This window comes from Biomphalaria glabrata, unplaced genomic scaffold (assembly GCF_947242115.1).
Source record: "Biomphalaria glabrata unplaced genomic scaffold, xgBioGlab47.1 scaffold_20, whole genome shotgun sequence".
Taxonomy (NCBI): domain Eukaryota; kingdom Metazoa; phylum Mollusca; class Gastropoda; family Planorbidae; genus Biomphalaria; species Biomphalaria glabrata.
Window position 1 is genome coordinate 385,649 of NW_026602928.1, and position 13,694 is coordinate 399,342.

The 13,694-nt window shown below is 33.5% G+C and overlaps 1 pseudogene; it reads left to right on the plus strand.

Annotated features, from left to right (window-relative positions):
- LOC129924128 (dynein axonemal heavy chain 6-like) overlaps positions 1 to 13,694 on the plus strand; it is a 57,436-nt pseudogene that overhangs the window by 42,620 nt on the left and 1,122 nt on the right.

Here is a 13,694-nt window from a genome sequence, read left to right on the forward strand (position 1 = left end):
CGCTCCCATCCCCCGTCGTCCTGCGGGAGGTTTCGACTAGGAAGTAAACTATCTTCAACTCTGAAGGAACATCCGAAACATGTAAAACAAACAGACTACCATGTCCCACAAATTGTGTAATAGTTTGAGTATTTCATTTACAGGACAATGTATCTAAAATGTGTGTAGAAATTCATATGAGTGTCACAGAAATGTCTGAGAGATTCTTCACTGAGCTAAAGCGTCGTTACTACACCACACCCACTTCCTACCTTGAGCTGATCAACCTGTACATTACCATGGTACAAGAGAAAACAAGGTACACTCATTTCTTCTAAATAAATATAATTTGAAAGAAGTGATCATAAATTGCACTTCATATTAAATCCTAGAATAGAAACTACCTTCTATTGTTCTAATATTTCAAAATAAAAATGTCAGTTCTTCCTTATAAATATTTTTATGAAATAAAGCCAGACTTGTTTCAAATTTTGGGATGTTATAAATGTAAAAACACAAATTTATCTTGGATTGTACTAAATCTTGCTCTTCCTTTTTGACCATTGCACAAATCTATCCTTTTCAGAGAGACTCTTCTCAGCCCTTTAATCTTTCTCTATTTTTTTATCCTTTAAGTAATGTTCTTTTGCTTGACTTTGACATGACTATATATTATTGGTTTAGAATAAGTTATTAGATTTGTCAAATGAGGTTAGTTAAAAATAGCTAAGTTGTAGTAGAGCTGTAAACTGTAAACATAGTGAGCTAAATCTGGATATAACTGAAGTTTGATCTTTCTATCTAAGTTATGACTGTCACTAAATGTTCATCTCCTTGGTTCTGGATGCACTGATATATATTGCTGGTGGCTAATTCTTAATGCTTATCCTAATTAAGTGCTACTAGTTCTATAGTGCAGTTGCAGGTCACAGTTGAGACTGTGAAGCCATGAAAAATTTTGTACTCCTCATTAATCTTTGGACTCAAAGAAAAGCCTTACTATTATTATAGTGCAGTTGTATTAAAAAGTGATAGTTCAAATGGTGTCATTATAAGTGTCCATAGACATCAATTAGTTTTATAGTCATATTTTAAAGCTAGGATTATCTTTAGTCATAATAAGAATAATATATTTGTCACACAGACATCTTATAATGCAAGCACAAATCAGGATAACAAAAGAATACTAACATATTAGTTTAGGCTGTAGAAAATGTTAATAGCTTTACTCATGTTGATTTATTTAATACCCTTCTGTTGCATATATTTCTTGTAGTAATATTAAGACTGCTCGTGAGAGAGTAGCTAATGGACTTTCCAAACTGTTTTCAACCAATGATTTGGTTGACAATATGAAGAAAGAACTTGTTGCTTTAGAGCCTGAACTTAAACAGAAGTCTGCTGACACTGCCTCCTTGATGGAAAGACTTAAAATAGATCAAGAGAAAGCTAATGTTGTAAGTTGACATTTGGAAATAGGACGTTTCTATTTATAACATAATGCATTATTTTTGTGCATTCATCATTCAATTATCTTAACTATTTAATTTTTGAAGTTGGGACAAGTAATGTTGTATGAGTTCAAGTTTCATTGAATGATGGAATTTTAATAAATGATCATCAGGTGTATGGTAGTATTGGTAATTATTAAGAAAGTATAGGATGATTGCTGTCAAACTCTAATTTAGCTTTTGAAAAAAAAAATATATGTATATATATTCAAAGAGAGACAGAAATGAACTTTATATTATCACTATATTTGAAATAGGATTACAAAACTTGACTAAAGAAGTCAGAATGTTAATAAAGTTTACTTTAAAGAAACAATCATGTCAAAATATAATTTGTACTTTAAACTTACTGATTTTTAGTAGTAATATAGTATTGATGTTCCTTTTTAAATGTGGTCGCTAAGAAAATAAAATTGTACATAGGTCATTGTTTACTAATTGTACTTTTTAATGATACATTTTAAGATTTGATGAAGTAAAAGCTGTTTTGGCAATTAGTATTTTAAAAAAAAAGGACAAGCAATGGCTGAATAGTACCTAACACAACAAAATGCAAATGTACCTGATTCAATCAATAGATATAAAAGGGGTGACACTATTATGTAGATAAATTATAGTTGAGGTCTGAAGCCCTATGACTTTGTTTGGGACTATTTATTGTTTGATTTGTAGGAAATAAGAAGAAAACAGATCTCTGCTTTTTTGTATATTGTATTGAAATTCAAGGGCTATTAAAATTACTGTTCTTGTTTCAAATACCTGAAAAGTCAGCACCTCTAGACCATGAAAACATCACCTTCACTTATCCCTTAGCCTGTTCAACTGTTGGGACACTACACATGATCTGTAGACCATTTTCCTTTGTCTTTTGCCTTAAGTAGAATCTCTTCCAGTGACGGGGTTGTCCACTCTTTGATGTTGTCTTCCATTCACTTTCTTTGCCTTTTCTTCTTTTTCCTGGTATTGTTCCCTGAACAATTGCAGTGTAATAAAATTCACTGATAATAACAATTAAAAGTTGAGTGATTATTAAAGTTAATATCTGATGTAGAAACCAGTCAACATTTAAGAACATAAGACCTCCATCAGTATTTCAATGCACTAATGAGATTCTAGGCTGCTTTTGATCTATCTATTACTTTGTTCTGATTAGGCTCAGAAATTGCTGCTGTGGATTGTTTCAAACCTCTAATCAATATGAAATATTTAATATGTATGGGTAACATTTTCTTTCAATTTATCAATCAGGTTCAGAAACAGGTGGCTATCGATGAAGCCAAAGTGAAAACAACTGCTGAAGAAACTCAGGCTATAGCAGATGATGCTCAGCGAGACTTGAACGAGGCGCTACCTGCGCTGGAAGTTGCAGAGAAAGTAAAACATTTTTTATAAATTACAGACACTCTTTCTAAACAGAAGAGAGTTATAGATTAAGAATATCCATTTGTAAATCTAGTCATGTAAGTTAATAATAGACTTAAACTCACCTAAGTCTTGATTGTCCTGGATGATTCAGGCAACATGTTCCTTGCTGCAATAGCAATAGGGAAGAAACAATTGTACCAATTGTCCTACCAGATGGAATAAGAAATGTTACTTGTTACTTTATCTTTGTGTCTTTTGGAGTATTTCATTAGGTTGTGCTTTTGTATTTTTAAGTTATGGTTGAGTGTTTTATGTATTATTATTCCATCCCATCCCAGTGGCGCTACAGCTCTGGCCTACTTCAACACATCCTTCCATTCAGATCTCTCCTGGGCCTTTCGTCTCCATGCTCTAACCCCAAATTGTTGCAAATCTGCTTCCACATCATCAATCCATTGCATTCGGGGTCTGCCTTTGGGTCGCCTGCCTTTTGTTTTTTGCCTGTATACGATTTTCGCTCCTCTGTTATCTGACATTCTTTCAAGGTGACCTGCCCAACGTAGTCTTTTCTTTTTCTTTTGGTCACTATTGGTGGGTCTTCATACAATTGATATATCTCATGGTTAGTGCGTGTCATCCACCCTGTTTCATCCTGTATGGCACCATAGATTTTCCTAAGAATTATTGTTCCCAAGTATTAAGTAAATTTTCAGATGTCTGAGTCTGTGTCCAGGTCTCACTTCCATGCATTGCTGCTGGTCTTATTATGGTTTTGTATATTATTTTCTTGGTTTTCCTTGAAAGAATGTATTATTATTACTTTACTTTTGTATCTTCTGTCTTTCACAAAGTGTCATTACATGACAAGGTAGTTGTTCCTTCTCTGTCATTGAACAAGGATCTCATTTTCTTTTAACTCAAAGACTGCTATGGAAGATTATCTTCATTTTGAAAAACAAGCCGCACACATGGCATGAAAAGGTTGGGTATCTTGAGAGTTGCCCACTTTGATAAAAAAAAATTTTTGTAAGAATGTTCTTTACTGATGACCATAATCTCCTTGTCTTCAATCTCATAATGCTGCCATACACGACTTCATGCCATGAGGTGCAATAATAAATAGCATTTCACAGTCATGAATGTCAATTTCATTATCTTTATGTCTTTCTGAGTATTTTATTAGATTTAGTTTTTGTATTTGAAGATTCTGGTTCAATGTTTTATGTATAATTGCTACCTTACTTTTGAATCTTCTATCCTGAAGGCTTTCTAAATTTAGTGATTTTACTAAAGGTGTTACTCTAGTCAAATGTGAATATTCATTTGTTATGAATCTCACTGATCTATTTTGTGTCTGTTCCAGTTTCTTAATGTTTTCTTGAGTTGAGGGGGCCCAAACAGAGGATGCATATTCTATTATTGGCCTAACAAACATTTTAGTTATGCTTAATGCTTTGTTTGATTTTTTTTTAGTTTAATCAATATGGGGATTCCATGGCAGTTTTTCATTTATCATAACACCTAAGTATTTTGCATTTTTAGTCTGTGTTACTGGTTAACCATGAATAAGATAAGTGGAATTTATTTGTTTTAGTTTTTATAATAAGGCTCAAAAGTAAAGTAGCAATCATACATAAAACACTGAACCATAATCTTCAAATACAAAAACAAAATTTAATAAAATACTCTGAAAGACACAAAGATAAAGGCACATTCCTCGTCCCATATGCTAGGACAAATTTGTACAAACACTCCTTCTTCCCTAGTGCTATTAGAGCATGGAATGGGTTGCCTGAGCTAGCCAGGAAAACCAGTGACTTGGCAGAATTTAAGTCATTGGTTAATATGCATGACTAAATGCATGATGCGTAGGACGTAATCATCTTCTTTTTTGAAGTAACGTCTGTATTATATAAGATTAAGATTAATAAGAATGACTATGATCTGTTATGACTCTGTGCTTTCAGGCTTTGTTAGCTCTAGACAAAAATGACATTGCTGAGATACGAGTATTTACCAAACCTCCAGAACTTGTTCAGACAGTTCTAGAAGCTGTTGCCATTCTCTTAGGCAACAAGTAAGTAGAATAAACAAACTAAACATTAATGTTTTATACTTGGTGAACGTCTAATGACCGTGACCTTCAGTAATTCATTGCACTAAAATGTTGATTGCTTATGCAATAATGTCTTTCAGGACAGACTGGGCGAGTTGTAAAGCCATGCTGGCAGACACAAACTTCTTTAAAAAAATTTATGAATATGACAAAGAAAATGTCCCAGCTGCCAAGCTGGCTAAAGTCAGGAAATATACATCCATGCCAAGTTTTGTACCTGATGTTGTAGCCAAAGTTTCAAAGGTAACTTATTTTATTGTCAGAGGAATCATTAAATTATTTCTAAAAACTCATTAGACTGAGTCCCAAAAAGCCTGTGGAGTCTGGGAGCACATGAGGCGCCCTGACTGCACTCCCCGTGGTGGAGGCTGTCCAGGCCTGAGCAAGCTATTATAGCACAGTGCAGACTGTTGGCTCATATTTCTTGCGGCTATGGCCAAATTTTGATTCACTGTGCCCCTGCTGCGGAGAAGAAGAGGAAACCCTTCCTCATATTCTGTTTGACTGCCCCAGATTTGCTGATCTCCGTCTCGACAGGTCTTGGAAACCCAAAATTCTAAAAATTCTCAACCTGTATGGCGACATTTATGCACTTCGCAAGACAGGGTTTCTGTCCAGGGCTTTTGCAAGAGAGGATTTGAGCCTCTCAAGCCCTCACTCAAATGGAGTTTGATGATTATGATTAGACTGAATAATGAAAAAGTAAAAAGCTGGCAACACATGCATTCAATGGACAAAAAAAAAAATGGAGGATCTAGATTTCACAGAGGAAATCTGCCTCCAAAAACTACAACATGCTCATTTAAAATTAAACAAGATCATTATAGAAGTGGAGAAAACTGATTTAAAAATCATAGAAGCACAACTACAACTTCAAGGAGAAAACCTAGTAGAAAGAGATGATACTGTCTATATTGAAAGCATCATAAGCAAAGAGGGATGATTAACATAGATGTTTAAAATTAGATCAACTAGGCTAGTCATGTGTTTAATATTCTACAGAAGATCTGGTGTTAAAAAAAAACACAACAAAATGTGAATGTGAAATCATTTCTTTTATTTGGATCAGAGACTTGAAGAGTAACACAGTCTAACATTCACCCACAAATGTTGTACTAATAAAATGATCTGTCTGATAAGTTAAGCCCACAGTATGTCAAAACAACTCCACTTTTCATTGAATGTTGTTTTGTTTTGTTTGTTTTTTTTCTTCTTTTTTATTTGTCAACCAGCAATCTTCTAAGCTGAAAAACAATTTCTGTATTTGGTGTGAAAAAAAAATGTCTATAGATGCATTATTGTTTTTTTTATTTAGTAGACATTATATTTTGTAATTACATTGTTTATGGAAAAGTTTCATAGTGAATGTAAATCTTAAATCATTAACTACTTATCTGAAAATATTTGTGATATAATGTTTTGAAGATTCTTATGACCCATGAGTAATGATGGAATGTTGTTTGATAAATCTATTCTTCGTCTAGGCTTGTAAAACTTTAGTCCTATGGGTTCGAGCAATTGATGTTATCTCTGCTGTAGCTAAACAAGTTGAGCCAAAGAAACAAGCGTAAGTAATTAGAAGTCAAAGGATTAAATAATTAGCTGACAAAGCATTAAATAATTAGCAGTCAAAGCATTAAATAATTAGCAGTCAAAGCGTTGCTATTTTTTAAATCATTCTAGGTATAAGTAAAAAAAATATTCAATTATATTTGTTTTCTTAGACTTATTTTAATATAACTTTAGTGGTCATTACTTAGTAAACTTTGTACTAAATCATAATGATGTCACTTTGAACATGGGATATATATAGTTTTATTACAGAAGTATATGTATAGTTGGTATATTATTATTACAAGATGTATTATCTCTTCATTGTCAGACTGGCTGAGGCTCAAGACGTTCTCAATGAGGTTTTAAGTGTCCTCAAAGCTAAACAAGACCAACTGGCTGAAGTGGAGAAACAAATTAAAAATCTTCAGGCTGTCTTTGACAAGAGTATGGCTGAAATTTGGAAAGAAACATGGCTGTGACTGCCGCCAGATTGAAACGCTCTTCCAAACTGACAACAGCCTTAGCTGATGAACAAGTAGGTTATTTTAAAATCTATGAGAACTATTATAACATTAAAATATGATTCTTAGTCAGACTTGGCCTACTGGGCGTAGTTTTTATAATATCAAAGATAAATTGAAATGATCAAACAAAAATATCACCTTGAGGAATAAATTAACGATTTGAAAATATGTGCATTCATTCACTAAAACCATATTTCCATATTGGAGATGAGACATGCATGAAAATGTGTAACCATGGCCTAAACCAGTAAGCTTCAGGCAGGAGGGGCTCATTAGCCATGGTTGGCTACCCACCTAGGAGAAGGAAAACTGAATTCAAACTTCTGCTGCCTTGCGGCTATACCCAAATATGTGAAAGGCTTTGGGAGTCTATCTTGAGGAAAAATAAGGAGCAGACAAGGCAGTTTGCAGAGCCTGCGCCACCGCATTTCGCATTCTGTATCAGCAGTTGCTGTTCCTTTGGATTCATCAGCTGTGCAGAGAAATTGGAAAATAGCTGTTTGGGTTACATTGTTCCAACCATAACTAATGCCCAGGCATTCATCTCATTTCTCATTTCCATAGTTATTTTGCAACTGAAGGAGGCCATTGTATTTATTCTCTTTCTACATCATGTTTCTTATAGGTTCGCTGGGAGGAAAGTGTTGCCAACTTTGATGTACAGTTGAAAAATGTAGTAGGAGATGTTTTTATAGCAGCAGCTTGTGTAGCTTACTATGGAGCCTTTACTTCTACTTACAGGCAAAAACTTGTAGAAGGTAAGTCTAAACATAAAAAACAATGTACTTTTAAAATGTTTAGATACAGACACCCTTGAAAACTAGTACCATTAAGAGAGAAAACTGGTTGTGTGGTATGCCTTTAGGACTGTCATCAGTTTGAACCCTTCCCACTGCTGTCTGCTTTGGTTCTCAAGAAGTTTAGATTGGTACATGATAATCTTAATTTCTGAATGAATGTCCAAAACTTAAAAAACAAAACCTTTATTAATGCAATGTCTGCTTATACCATATTAACTGATTGTTTTTTGACTAGCTTAAGTATTGTGTTGGATACATAAAGAAATTTTTTAGACCTTTGTAGCAGCTTTTGATTCATTTCAGTTGTAAGTTTTCCTAATTGCCCATTAATCTTGATACATGGCAACTAATCATCCTCAATAAGAAAATATGAAAAGTACAAATTGAATTAGGTTTTGAAAATGGTGAAGGCTGTTTCTAAAAAATGTTTATAAAATGTTTTACATGTTACGGATGTTCCTTCAATGATAAAGATAATCTACTTTCTAGTCCAAACCTCCTGCTTTCTGCTTTAGAATTGATCATTTGAGACTGTATACCTTCCTGGCCAAACATCAAATTATACAAACTTCTTGTTCTCATAACTCTTGAAAATATTACTAGGTCTAGCTTGATTTTTCATTATTTAGTTATGCTTTACTCTCAGATATATGATTTAGTAGTTAGAAACAAAATATTTTACTTCAATTATTATTAACTTAGAAGGCGCTGTGGCTGAGCTGTAAAGGGCTTGACTTCCTAACCGTTGTCCGGGGTTTGAATCCTAGTGAAGACTGGGATATTTAATTTCAGGATCCTTGGGCGCCTCTGAGTCCACCCAGCTCTAATGGGTACCTGACATTAGTTGGGGAAAAGTAAAGGCGGTTGGTCGTTGAGCTGGCCACATGACACCCTCGTTAACTGTAGGCCACAGAATCAGATGACCTTTACATCATCTGCCCTATAGACCACAAGGTCTGAAAGGGGAACTTTACTTTACTATTATTAACTTAACTGTATCTTGTATTTCTCACATTTAATTATTTGTTAAAAACTTTTAGAAATATTTATATTAAGAAAGAACATTTTTAAGAAAGTAGCATAACATAACCTAAATATTACCACAACGACCAATTGATATGACTGAAATACTCTGATGTATCTAGCATGAATACTTAGATTCATTATAAGACATTTGAATGTATTTAATAATTTGGATACAAAAACTTTTCTACAGGTTGGACTAAACGATTGATTGAGCTTCAAATACCTGCAACAGAAAATATGACTCTTGTGTCAGTCTTGGCAGATATATATGAAATTCGACAATGGAATGCTGACGGTCTGCCAAGAGATGCTGTGTCAATTGAAAACGCTGTTCTTGTAACTAAAGGTCGCAGGTGGCCTTTGATGATTGACCCACAAGAACAGGTAAAGTTTCTAAGTAAACAAATAATGTTTCTAGTATGTACTTGTATTGATTAAAGCTGAGTATTATTGTTGACACTTCTTTCAGGCCAACAGATGGATCAGAAATAGAGAGGCTCTAAATAAGCTTAAAATTATTAAATTATCCAATTCCAACTTACTGAGAACACTGGAAGCTTGCATAAGAGCAGGTTTACCTGTTTTGATGGAGGATGTTGGTGAAGCTTTGGATCCAGCACTAGAACCTGTCTTGTTAAAACAAACCTTTATACAGGTAACATTTTTCTATTACATCTAAACATTTAAACACTTTATTGTATACCAAAATTTTCTCTGTGTGTGTAAAAGCTGTGTTTGTAAAAGCAAAAAGGTTTAATGATGGAGTTATGTCTCCTGACTTGTTACAACTTCACATAATCTACCCTTGGACTCCAATATGTTTTGAGGGTTTGGTCAGTGCAACATTCAATTCATTTCTCCATCTATAACTAAAGTGCTTTACATTACAAGTAACATATCAATCTTTAAACTCCTTTAGGTAATTGAACCTTTTATGTAACCTTATTGACTTTTTCAGTTATATATTCATAAGTAAGGTCACTTTTATCAAATTTGACACTATGAAAATGCTTCATTTCTAAGGACTTAACATGTTTCTTTATAAGAGTAGATCCAAAAATTTTGAATTTTTTGGGGTGCCTAATTAGGTATATGTGAAGTAAAGCTATTGCTTGTTTTAATCCCAGAATTCTCAAAGAGATGCACAGGACTGTGTTAATGCAGAGTGTTCAGATGCAAATGTATTGTTGAACAGAGAGGAAAAAAATGTTACTGTAATCTTTTAGAACACCTGTCTTGGTTGCTGAAGTTAACAAAATATATTTTGTACACAAATAAATAGTATAGTGTTGTAGGTAACTGTGAATGAAAAAATGCGAGGCTAAAATGATAATACATAAAAGGTTAAGGATGACTTTTTGGAATGCCTCCCCCCCTCCCCATTTGCCAATGCTTTCAATGAATTTCATAGTGTTGTATCTGGTCTCCTTAGTGGTTTTCTTGGAATGTTCCTGGTTTTAATTGAATAGAGTATATGTAGTCATAACGTATGTCCAATTAGATAATTATTTTCTGGTCAGAGCCTACTTGTTATAATATAGCAGAGAACAGATCATCTTACCTTATCTTGTCTGCCTACCATATTCCTTTGTAGATTGAAATCTTGATAATGATATTTTAAACATTCTCGAACATCATTCTCATTATAACTATGTTATGGGCTGATTTATGATAATTTTTCTTTCCTTTTCTAAGGGAATGAACTAAGTTTTATGTTTAGGCTCACAATAGATTTATAGGAAATATAAGAAAATATAAGATGGAGTTCATTTGCCCCTGAGTCCACCCAACTCTAATGGGTACCTGACTTTAGTTGTGGAATGTAAAGGCAGTTGGTCGTTGTTCTGGCCACATAACACCCTGCTTGTTAACTGTTGGCCATAGAAACAGATGACCTTAACATCATCTGCCCCATAGATAGCAAGGTCTGAAAGGGGAACTTTACTTTTACTTAGCTCGTGTCTCATGTTTACAGGAAGTATTCAATGAACAGCGTTTTGGATGTAATCTTTAAAATTAAAACAAAAGTTAGTTTATCTTGTAATATTTCTAAAAGTAATGAAGTCTATTCACATGTAAAATATTTCACATGTTCCTTCAGATTTGATGGTAATTTCATCCTAACCAAACCTCTCGCTGAACTGTAGGTTATGAATCTGGAACTATTGAGACCATCCGAACAACAGTCCAGCCAGCATATCACACTACCTGACTCCCATCAATTAAATGATAAGGACAAATTTTAGCATGAATAATATTATAATAAATGAAATGACCATAAATAGAATCATGATGAATCAACTAGTAATGAATGAGATTAGTATAAATAAAATCAACATGAGTGAAATTATAATTGAATTTGTCATGAATGAGCTTAAAAGGAAATTGGAAGAACAGAACTTGCAGTTAAAAACTAAATTTTCAAAGTGATACCCAATGTATAGAGTTTTAGGCCAACATTCTGATTAAATAAAAATTACTTTTTAATCTTTTTTTTTTCGTTGTCTTTTTTCAGGGTGGGCGTGTGCTGATTCGCTTGGGGGATAGCGATATAGACTATGATCGAAACTTTCGTTTCTATATGACCACCAAACTGTCTAATCCACATTACTTGCCAGAAGTCTGCATCAAAGTAACAGTTATCAATTTCACAGTCACCAAGAAAGGCCTTGAAGATCAACTTCTTAGGTTGAAAATTTCTTTCGCATCTTTTTTTTTTTTTCTTGTTACATACATTTTATTCTAGCTCTGGCTTAACATCCAAAGCATTCTTTCAAGACTAAATTAACCAGTCGAATTGTTAAAAAGATTTTAAAAAAAAAATAAGATTGGTTAAACTAAATACATTACAATTTTTATTACTACTATAAAACCTACATTTATGTAAATGTTGTTTTATTGTTTTGATTATGAAAATATAAATATATTTTTTTTTGGGGAATACAATCTGTTTTTAAATAAACTAATTTTCAACTAGGAGCAGTAAAAATTTCAACTAAATACATTTAAAAGGTCAGACATGAAAGGGCTTGTTTTTGTTTCTATTGGTTGTAGTGATGTTGTCAGTTTAGAGAGACCAGACTTGGAAGAACAAAGAAATGAACTCATCATGAGAATCAATGCTGATAAGAACCAGCTGAAATCTATTGAAGATAAAATTCTGAAGTTACTTTTTGAATCGGAAGGAAATATATTGGACAATGAAGAACTTATCAATACATTGAATGATTCTAAGGCAAGTATCACATAGGCCTTGAAGTGTGTGAGTTTCACAGATGTGAGTTTCACGTGTGTGAGTTTCACTTGTTTCCACTGGTAATGTGGGTGTTTATGACCAATAAAGCATCAATCAAATGTCCCAAGCACATCTTGAGGATCTCTCATTCCTTATATCTCTCTGCAGAAGTAACACAGCACTAAAATAATTTTTTTTTATAATTCCAGTAGCAGAGTTTAATATATAATAATGATCATATAATTATAATGTGATTTAGAAAACAAAGCTGTAGAAGACTAGAAATCAAATAGAAAAAATACCATTATGTTTTGTTAGACTTGGTTCAAGAAAAAACAATGTGCATAAGGTTAAACAAAATTCTAATAAGATTAAAATGGGTCTGACAATATTACCAGAAAATTATATCATGAGGGTGTCTACCAATAAATTTTACAGCTATTGGGAAAAAAATGGTTTTTAGTTGCCAATTTAAAGTAAAAACATCAAGTAACAGTGTAGATACACTTGTTGAAATAAGTTCAGATGTAAAATGTATAGCAGACATGTATTAACTAGTTTTTAATTCTGATCAACTTAAAGAAAAATATTGAATGGTTTCTTGACAGGTCACCTCAGCAGTTATCAAACAAAGACTTGCTGAATCCGAGACAACAGAAGAAAAGATCAGTGTAGCCCGGGAGAAATATCGCTGTGTTGCTGAGAGGTGTTCTGTTGTGTACTTTGTGGTGTCTGACATGGGGGAAGTAGATCCCATGTATCAATTCTCTCTCAAGTATTTTAAACAGGTAAAGGAATAGATAAGCCATAAAATCATCACATAAGTATGTGTACTTTACATTCTTAAACCAATAAGTATTGATCTTAGTACCCAAAGTTGATCTCTTTCAAATTGCAGTGGGCCCATGTATAAATATAAATTTTAAACTTTACCCATATTTACTTAATATACACAAGTATTTAAAAATGATATTGTTATAAATGAACTTATTGATGTGGGTAAGGTTAGATGTGCATATGACACGCTCACACAGGTGACAGAAGCCAGCTTACTGCTAGCAGTGAACAGGGATGAGGGACGGCCCTTCAGGGACACTCTACTTGAAAATAGGTTGTGATGTGGTCATGTGATTTGTCTAAAAAAGGTCTGGGGACATTCTGTCATTTCCTAGAAGGCCTTCAGGGGCCCTTTATAAAGAGTAGAGGTGGCAGAGTCAAGATAGTCTGGTAGAGTCCAGTATGAGTTCAGGACAAAACAGATAGTCTAGTATGATTCAATTAAGTAGAGCAGTACCTTTTTGTAAGGTTCTCTACAGTGAAGCGCTTGTGCAGTCTTTCAAACTTCCAACTGTACAGTATTTGACATAGTTTATTGAGTTGATAAAGTACCCAGCAATCTGAGTACTAATAAAATAAAAAAATAAAAATCTCCCTCCCCCATCATCTGATTGTCTGAAAGGAAAATTGATCCAGTCCAAAGTTATGCAATCATGTCTGAGTTTAATTTGAATTTTAGCCTTTATTTTTCCAATGTTTCAAATGCTTAGGATTCAGTCAGAAACATCTTAACCATTTTATTATTTT